At 43.2% G+C, this 10004-nt stretch overlaps 1 protein-coding gene across 14 annotated transcripts in view; it reads left to right on the forward strand.

Annotated features, from left to right (window-relative positions):
* The window catches only part of Dlg2 (discs large MAGUK scaffold protein 2), a 1686730-nt gene that overhangs the window by 1504720 nt on the left and 172006 nt on the right, over positions 1–10004 (forward strand). Inside the window, exon 1 of one of the 14 annotated variants that reach the window (XM_026784319.1) lies at positions 2410–2674. The exons of the other annotated variants lie outside the window; for them this stretch is intronic. The gene's annotated coding sequence lies outside the window, so the exon portion shown is untranslated. Of the gene's footprint in view, positions 1–2409; positions 2675–10004 lie in introns of those variants that run through there. 14 annotated transcript variants of the gene reach the window in all.

Below are 10004 nucleotides of genomic sequence, written 5' to 3' on the forward strand. Positions count from 1 at the left end.
CTCCTCCTCCTCCTCCTCCTCCTCCTCCTCCAGATTCTTCTTCTTCAGATTCTTGCTCTGTAGTCCAGGTTGGCCTTGAACTTGCTGTACTCCCCTTTCCTCCTCCCAGTTGCTAGCTGAGAACCATAGGTGTGTCCCTGTTTTGCTTCTCTCTCTTCCTCTCCCCCTCCCCCTCCCTCTCTCTCTCTCTCTCTCTCTCTCTCTCTCTCTCTCTCTCTCTCTGCGGTGTGCATGTATGTATGTTTGCACTCACAAGTGTATGGTGCTTTGCGTGTGCTCATGTGTGTACATGCGTACGGATGAGGCTGAAAGCTACTGTCAGCTGTCCTCACTGCTTCCCATCTATTCAGTGAAACAGTCTTGAAACTGAGCCTGGAGCTCACTGGTTTAGGTAAGAGAGCTAGCCTGCTTGCTCTGGGGAATCTTGTCTCTAAAACTAGAATTGCAGGTGGGCCACCATACCCACCTGACATTTACACAGGCTATGGCAATCCCAAACCTGATTCTCATACTTGCTCTGCAATTGCTTTAACAGTTGAGCCATTTTCCTAGCCCCAAGAGAGCACAGTTGAATAGCAATGATCATCATTTATGCTGACTTCAGAGGAGTTGGGCAAGAGAGATGCTTGTCTCCCCTGGCATAACTTGATTTAATGGCAGGAAATAATGGGTCCATGCAAAAATTCATTTTTTTTTCTGGGATTGATGGCAGGTGCTCATTTACAATCATAGAAAAGACAGGTGACATCAGAGCAGCTAGGAAGCATCCTCTCTGTATGCTTTCCTAGACTGGTGAGCTCCTTTGACTGGTGGTGAGGTAGAAAGAAGCTAGTGAGCTTAGCTGATGGGGGCAAAGGGAAGAGGTGAAGCAGATAGAGGCTAATGAACTGATTGGGCAGCCCGTGGAGCAAGGCCCACATGATCTGCGCTCTCACTAGAAACCCTGCATCCCTAGTGATGCTTGGCAGCCTGGGCAGCAGACACATCTGGATCCTCCCCCACCCCCATGCTTGCTTCCATAACATCCAGGAAGGCTCCTTGGCAAAGAACAGCTGACATATAAAAGACACTTGCAGGAGAAAGCCTTAAGTAAATATTCATAGTCGAAGTGTGGCGGGAACAATACTACCAGTCTGGGCACACATGCTATAAACTGGGCGCCATTTTTCTGACGTATTCTGATTTTTTGGGGTAGATATGAATATACCCATTCTATAGATAGAACAATAGCTTTATAGTCAGTTACTAGCAGAGCTGGAACTTTATAAAATCAATCACCAATCCTACTGTCTTCTTATTTTTGATAAAGATCATTGTTAATAAGTGTGTCTACTCTCCTTCTGTTTTGAGCAATTTAATACAGTGTTTCCTATGGTAAGACAGTATTGTTGAGAGTGTGAGCTTTGAACTACACAGCCTAGGGAATGACTCCATTTCTGCTAGGTAGCTGATATATGATCCTGTCTAGACTGGTTACTCTCTCTGGATCTTGCTTTTGTTTGTTTGTTTTTTATCTATAATTTATTTTCCATGCTGGAACCTACTTTACAGGAGCATTCTGAAGATTGAATGTATTGATAACATGTTAAGCATTTAGAAAGCTGCGTGGCACATGTGCACTATAGATAGTTGTCATTTTCATCCAAAATGTGTTTTTTATGGGTACTGATACCAGATGAATCTAATGAGGTCAAACTGACCTCAGAGAGGACAAAAGGCTCAGGCACGATGCCCACCTGCTGCTACCTTTTACAGATTCTTCTTTAATAGTATCGTTTCCCATTTCCATATCTTACAATTTCTGTGGCTTCCATTCGTTGGGGGCAGCAAAGGAGGACAGAAACACTTTCGGCTTGACATCAGAAGATCTGGGCTTAGCTTCAAGTTCCCCATCACTCTTAGCAATTATGAACAGTGTCTTGGATAAGTCGTTTCTCTTTCTTGCCATGGTGTCCGCAGGCACAGTGAGCAGGATGAACTTGCAGATCTCTAGGACGATTTGCCTCCTCCAAGTTCAGCAAGCACCAAAAGTCCCTTAGCCTCTCAGAGACCTGGCATTTGGTGCTTCTGAAGCCCTCCAAGTCACTGAGAGATTCATGGGAATGAAAAGGTATCTGGTGTGCCATGGCGTACGACGCCAATGTGAGCCTGGGTCTTTATAGAACTCTTATGAAGATTAACCCCAAATAGCACCGCTCTCTGCGTGTGTGCCCTGATTCAGGGGCCTTTTCGCTACATTTCACTGTTTTTGCCGTCTCCCCATGGTTTGGATGGGTCCACCTTAACACGGTATAGGGGAACACGAGCGGAGAATGAGAGTGCAGAATGAATGGTGGGAAAGCATCTTATTGGTTAGTACTGGTACATCCCAAACACCAATTACTGTCCCTGCCTCCGGAGCTGTTATGTTCTTCAGGATGAGTTACGAGGAAATCTATGTACCCGGCCGGCGAGGATGCTGCACGGTCACCCCCTGCGATGTAAAATATGAGCGTCTAGGAGGGGCTGTTTTATAATTCATCAGGTTCCGCTAGTGAGTTCTGCCGGGAGTCTTAGTTAGCAAGGCAAGTGCGAACCGGACAGGAGACAGGAGAATCTGGCACCAAGGAAACGGGGAAGCTGCTTTCCAGTGCCTCCTGCCTCCTCCTTGCTTTGTTCCCTAATTTTGTGCTCGGTAAGTTCCCTGGCTTGACAGCCAATTGTTGTTGAATAAGATTGGCAAATATAGCTGTAGCTTGGAATATGCACTTGCTTTCAGAAGTCTGTGTGTCAGTGTTTGGGCTTCTCACAGATTCCGCAATTTCCTTTTAATGAGTAAATTAGCTTAAAAGATGAAACGGAGCCCGAAGAATCAATTATTCACCTTGGTCCTTGGGAGACTGCTTTTTTGTGGTCGCTGAAGTTTCTCGGGTTTCATTCTGTTGTTGGGTGAGCTTTGAAAAGAACAAGTCTCTTTGTCATAAAATTGTTTTTCTTAGCTGCCAAAACGAGGTATGTGCAGGGCGGTTTATCCGTCCCCACCCCCCAACTGACTCTCCCCAGCGATCGGTAAATCTTAAAACAGACTGTTTGCCTGGTTACCAGCTCCGACCCAGCTGAACCTGTGCAAGGCAAGACTCAAATTGCAATCTTTTGTGTGCCCAGAACCGAGGGGCTGTGAATAATTGGCATTGGAGAGATTTTTTGTAAAAACACAGTATGGTGGTCGTCTCCGCATTTTGCGAGGCTGGGATCAGAAGCTGACAGGATTTGCATTTGCTGCGCCTGTTGATGATGGGGGGGGGGGCAACGAGGGGAGGGGGGAGAAAGCCCTGCATGATGCCCGCAGGACAGACAGCTGCGGAAGGCATGCCTGGGAGCTGTGTAACTTGTGGCTGTTTGCTGAGTTTCCTTTCCCCATTAACAACTACCTGAAGCTGTGTTGTGGCTACCTGGGTGTGCTAACTCCTGGTCTTGAACTGTACTCCATCATTTCCTTGCAAGGTCTTTCTTTCCCCACTCCTTTCTGTCGTGTTGTTTTGCCTCTGCCCAAATCGCTTGGAAGCCAACAGCTTGATGTACTTTTTTTTTTTTTTTTTTTCGAGAAGCAGATTTAACTGTAGTGTCATATGGCATATTATATGTGGAGAGGAATAGCAGGGACATTTTCTCAAATGTTTCAAGTGTGTCTAGCTTGTTGATGTTCTCTTTCTTTCACCCGCAAGAAGCTCCTGTCTTCTCCTGGTCCCTAATTGTCTGGCAAAGTGTTTGTCTTGTACCTTTAGTGTGCATTCTCTTTCTAGGGAGACTGGAGAGCTGACATAAATACTCTTTATTCTCAAGGAGGGCAATTTGCTTTAGCATCTCTCCGAGATGAAAACGCATGCCTTTTTATTTCATCAGGAAACTTGGCCTCTTACCTTTTCCCCTGCTTTCCCCTAATAAATGTTTTGGTCACTGGAACTATCATGCTGCCCGTGAAGTTGTGTCTCTTCCCAGGATTCTCTCAGACTACTCTAAAAGACTTGGAAAATTGGGGATTACAGAATATATTTTTTTTTCCACAAACACATTTCCCTTCCATACTTTTTTCTTCCACAAATAGGTTTTCTACATTTTTCCATTTCTCTGAATAAGTTCTGTTTAAAGAGCAGAGCAGCGGTGTGTTGTGGTTGGCACTTGGGGTGTGTAACCCGAGACTTGGTTTCTAATCTACAAACGGGTGTCCCAGGAGGAGTCTATAAAATATCTCTGTTCAGCTTAAAGCTTCTGGGCCTTCACAGTAATGATTCAGGTAGGAAATCCAGAAAATCACTGCAGGTATAAATGAACATCTGTGTTTAATGGTGTAGCCAGCCCATGACATTTTATAAAGCTTGGGACACATGGCTGAAGGTTCCTAAAAGTGTGAGTCTACCTTACTGCCAAGAAAAATATATTTATGAAGTACCCTTGAAATATGTATTATGCATTGAGTTTTATTGTGACACATTAAAAAAAAAATCACACGCCAGAACCCAGACTTTATTATGCAGCAGTCTCTAGCTTTCAATTTCTGTGGTTTTACAGAGAAACAAACCAATGTGCCCATCTCAGGAAACTGAGTTTCTTCTTCTCTGGTGATGGCTTTTCCATCTTCTCCACCCACAAAAGATGAGTGCTATTTATAAAAACAAAAGACAATTTAGCATGGGTTATTCACAATTTCATTTATAGCAAGAGGGGCAGGGATGCAGCTTAGCCGGTGGAAAGCTTGCTTAGCATTCCCTGGGCTGGATCACCAGGACAGCACAAACCCAGCCTGGTGGAAGACACCTGTAATCCCAGCTATTGGGAGCTGGAGACAGGGGATTATCCTTTGCTATGTAGCAGGATGAACCTGAGCTATATGAGACCCCTTGTCTTGCGGGGGGGTGGGGGTTGTCAATGCAAGATACAAACTGTAACAAGAACATTCTGAAAAGATGCACATAGACAAATTACGTGTCTCAAACAATTTGTTATGAAATTGCATTTCTTAGTTCTCAAAATGCGGTTTGTACATCCACACTCCCCAACGGATTGAAAGCCAAAGTAGGATTGAAAGCCAAAGTAGCAAACGTAAAATTTGTTTTTGTGACACAAAGAATTTCCTTTTAGAGGAGGGACAAATGGGCAGAGAGAGGTCTGTCCCCTACCGAGCGTTAATGGGTCTGTCCCCTTCTGTATACAGTGGGGCAGGAGAGGGGGGAGTATCAGACCAAGTCGATGATGCAAAGCACAGAGCAGAGTCTTTGGCACAAAGGGGACATCCAGTAAAAGGTAGTCATAATTTTCGTAAATTATGTGTGATAGATATTATTATTATTAACATTATCATAGAGGTTAATTGCGCACGAAACATATACCATAGACAGGGAGGGAAAGCAGAACTGCTTCTTTTGGCTTGAAAGATTTATTTCAATAAATAAATCTCAATAATTTGTTTTCCTTTCTACTTTAGAAATTGAGTTAAAGACAGTTATTGCATTTCAGTTCACTTCTAATTTCTAGACTGGCACCCAAATCCTCGTGCAGTTATTTAAAAAATAAACTTCGTTTCGAGAAGGAAGCATGGGAAGAAAGGGACGCTAAATAACATACCGTAGCTTTTTGGTGTGCCTGCCACACGACAGTTAGGCCACCGTTCCAGCTCTAGCGTCACACTGAAACGTGGGGTCAGAAGGGTCAGGTCACTTATGACGTCTCCACCAACTTCGCCCAATGCTTCACGAGCACGCTCACCTTTCCTGATCCGCACAGCCCCACCTGGTAGGCTGTATTTTGATTCTTGTATCAAGCGATGAGATGAGTTTAGAGATAGGTTCATCCAAATATTATTACTAAATTGATGCGTTTGATACAACACATGGCATTCCTCGGATGCAGACCCTCGCCTGATTCTAGAATCTACGTGGTAGCCCCCACCATAGATTTACTCGAAAGACTTGGCCAGTTTCTCATGGGTCCATTTTTGAATCCTGGCCCTTATAGCTTTAACTTTTTTTTTTTTTTAAATCTGAATATTTAATCCCTCTCAGAGTTGAGGAGCTGATTTTTAAAATCTTAAGTTTGGAGATCTGTTTATTCTCATTTGTGGGGGAGGTTACCAGTTCAGATGATATCTTCTTAAATCATGGAGAGTAGGGTACCGTTGATCATAGTTTGGACGTGTGAACTAGGGTGTCCTTGTGTATGGAACCATGCTTAGCGACATAGGGAGGAACAGTGGGAGAGAAGAGAAGCTGGCCCGGGAAGAGCCTCCCGTTTGTTATGTTGTCCCGTGTCCCAGAATATTCTGCCCTGAGTTGCATAACACTCACTTATATTTCAGAGTAGTAAGCCTAATTTTCCAGTGGATCGGTTTTATAGAGACTTCTGCTTGGTTTTGCTGTGGACTTTCCCCCTATTAAGTGAAATAACAATCACTTGAATAAGAAAGTAGTGTAAAAATGTCAGACTAAAAGCTTTAAAAGTGCCACCCTGGAACTGACGGCAATTGGCTCCATCCAGGGTAAGCACTGCTTTCTTTGCATCCAGAGACATCGATTTGCTTCGGCAGGCAATTTAGAACCAACTGGATGAAAACCCTTTGCCATTTATCATTTATGCCACTGGAAAACATGATGGCTTGGAAGATTATGGTGAACTCCAGGTGTGTTTCCCGTGCCTCTGGTTTTAAGTTGTGGTTTTTAACCTGTGGGGCTGGATTCAACTGGAAGCTGCCAGAAGGAGTCTTGCCTTACAAGCTGGCATGAAAGCAGCCAGAGAGCCCACAGCTCTGTGTGGCCTTAATGGCTATTATTGCAGCTCCTCCTTGGTGGTGTTTCCTTCTCCCTACACCGCCTTTTCATCTTGTGTTGTGTTTGAAACAAAGACCCACCTAGGGTGAATTAGCAGTTAGGGGTTCCAGGCAGCAGCTCTCTGTGATTATTAAACACTTAGAGCTTTGTGGGTTTTTTTTTAATGCAATGAGAATTCTCATATGATTAACAAGTGATTTTTTTTTGCTCTCATTTTTGTAGTTTTTACTTTTTATTTTTACAAGGTTTTCTAAATGGGAAGGCAGACTATGTCTCAGGAATATTTTCTGTGACCAAACCTTGTTATTCTTTTGTTAAAAGTAAATATAGAAATTTCCTTCTGTGCTTTTGCAAAAAAAAAAAAAAAGTCAATGTTATAACTTACACCTATTATTACAGCTATTATTCATCCCTGTGTGAGTATATGTACAGTAAATACTTGGTAAACAGTGTGTCTAGATAAAGATGTTTTCTTAGCCTGAAACAAATAAAATGATGACTCTGATGATGGATGTTGCACACTAAATTTATTTTTCTTAGAATAGTGGTAAGAATGGACTTGGAAATTAAGAAATGAGGATTAAATTGGTAGTCTCAATTCTACATCGATGGCTCTTGATAGAGCAAACGCCGAGTGGTAGTCTACTGCTAACTTTTACTTCCTCTTTATGCTGTATGTGCCGTTTAAGCTTCTGTAGCACGTATTGTTTATGTGCTGAGGGAAGGGAGGAAAAGCAGATTAAATGGGTTTGGGGAATAGCTAATGCTATATTGAGAAGAACACCGCAAGAAGACTGGAGTCAAGTGTGCAAAGTGTGCAGAGTAATGGATAAAGAGACGTGTTCTGACCTGAAGGAAAGCAGATTAGTTTATTTGATTTGGTTTCTTTGTTGTCTGCTATGAGGTGTTTAGTAAACTAAATGTGAGATCTGATAGTGACAATAATGCAGAGCTGATACTGATCCCTGAATGCAAAGACCTTGTAATCTGGGAGCTGAAATGGTTCTGTGAACCTGTGATCCTGAGATTCACGTCCTATGGAGACAGGAGCAGATAATGTTGCTTTCTGTTACAGTGGCAAAAACAGTGACTCAGACCGACTTGCTCAATAAAGGGAATATTGGTGGTTGTGACTTGAAAATCCAACAGTCAATCCATGTCCGAGAAGTCATAGCCTACGGCTCAAGACACCTGTTTCTGTTGGTTTTGCCATGTTGCTAGTCTAGCTTGATCCCAAGACTGACTGACTCACCTTGATAGCTCTAGGATGATGCCAAGGACTCCCAGACGGCTTGCTTACATGGTCATAGCCAGCCCAAAGATATCCTAGCAATGAATGGTCCCTAGAATTCACTTTGACTGGGCTGGTATTTATGTCTGTTCTGAGCATTTCAGGCGAATGTCTTTCACAGATCTCTAAATGACATTTGTTAGCTGTCATTGGCTGTTTCTTAGGGTTGGAGAGGATGACAGAGGCTGTCAAAAGGTCTGAGGTGTCCACCCTTGTAAAATGCATAACACATACTGGACAAATGTTCCCTAGAGTCAGGACATAGAATAATATACTGAAGGCCAACCGTGTCATATGACAGAAAATGTCTTTACCTTGACATCCAGGATGGGTAGGGGGTCGCCAGAGAATGAGGGGAAGGGAAGGGCTTGAGATACAGCTTAGTGGCAGAGTGCTTGCCTAGCAGATCCAAGCTTCCAGGTTTGACTCCCCCACGAGTGAGAATTTAAATAAAAGAAAAAGAAAGGCTTCAAGACATGGAATAAAATCTCTTTGAATTCGCAGATAGCAGCCAGGTAGCTGTTCCCTTACCCTGGCCCTGTTACAAGAGTCACCAGCGAGGGACCATCTGTCCTGAAATGTAATGAACAGAAAACCTAAAGTATCAGCCTCGCCAACACCCGCTGTGTGATTATACCACAGACGAAGACTCTCGCTTATCTTCTTTCTTTCTTTTGCTTTCCAATATAAATACAAGTTTGGATTCAATTCACAATGAACCTTGACTTTTTTTGTCCTGATAGTATTGTAGAGCTGACCCAGACCATCTTAGCCATCATTACTTAGTTTTTATTCTAAATGGAACCTACAGAGAGACAGTTACTCATTCATACAATACTTCGAGTTCCTTTGGATTTTGATGTCATTTCCCCATTGTAAATGTTAAAACGTGTAAGATGAATAAGAGTGTCGTACTTCTGAGCAGACACGGTTGTTGGCTCGCTCATGGCATGTATATCACATGGACAATGACATACAGCAGCGTGAAATATGCTTATCAAAACACAAATGTTCCATGGGAAATCAGCCTTAACAGTGATCTCTGCAGTATGAACACTTTATATGACTCATAAGTTCTGCTTTTGACCGTATTCATCCTTTTTTCCCCACTGAGTAAATAAATTTACTTTGTTGATAAGGTTGCTATACGTGGTAACAGTTTCTGCCCCAAACTGCTGATTGCGAATTCAGTGAGCTGCCTTTGGGTCGTTTGGACAGTTTCATTTCACAGAAGACAAAGTTGTAAGGCTGTTGTGTGCTTTCTGTAGGATTCACTTCTATATCTTTCATGATCTGATGGCTTGTTGAAGCATTCCTTGTTGCTGCAACTTGTCTTGGTGTGGTCAGTTCACCTACCTGGTATCCATGCTTCTAAAAACTCATTTATCTACCTGTCTCTTCTCAGAGAGCACTTAGTAATGGCAGGAAACAAAACCAAAGGACACATCTCCTTGCCCTTTGCTCCTAGCAGAGCAAATCTGTTCAGAAAACCCACAGGCAGCCACAGCCTGCCAGTCCCCATCAAGCTGTATCAGCAGGGAACCCTAAAATGTAGAGGACCAAGTGAGGGCATGGACAGTGCTCGCCTGGATGCTGGCTGCTGCTTTTCAGGTTCGCTGTGAGTAAAGATCAAACTGCAATATTGTGGAAGGGTGATAGATAGTGCTCGTTTGAAAACACAACACATCAAAGGTCTGCACGGATCCCACAACATTGCCTTGCTTCCATGTAGTAAAAACCAGATTTAAAAAGTTCTCTGTCTTCTACAGCTTTCTTAAATGAGTCAAGAGACTGCTACTTAAGTTGTTTCTTGGAGGGAATGGCTTACCTATGGCAATTAAGTACTGTGAGTGCTTACGAAGGTGTGTGTGTGTGTGTGTGTGTGTGTGTGTGTGTGTGAGAGAGAGAGAGAG

Source organism: Microtus ochrogaster, chromosome 22, assembly GCF_000317375.1.
Source record: "Microtus ochrogaster isolate Prairie Vole_2 chromosome 22, MicOch1.0, whole genome shotgun sequence".
Lineage (NCBI taxonomy): Eukaryota > Metazoa > Chordata > Mammalia > Rodentia > Cricetidae > Microtus > Microtus ochrogaster.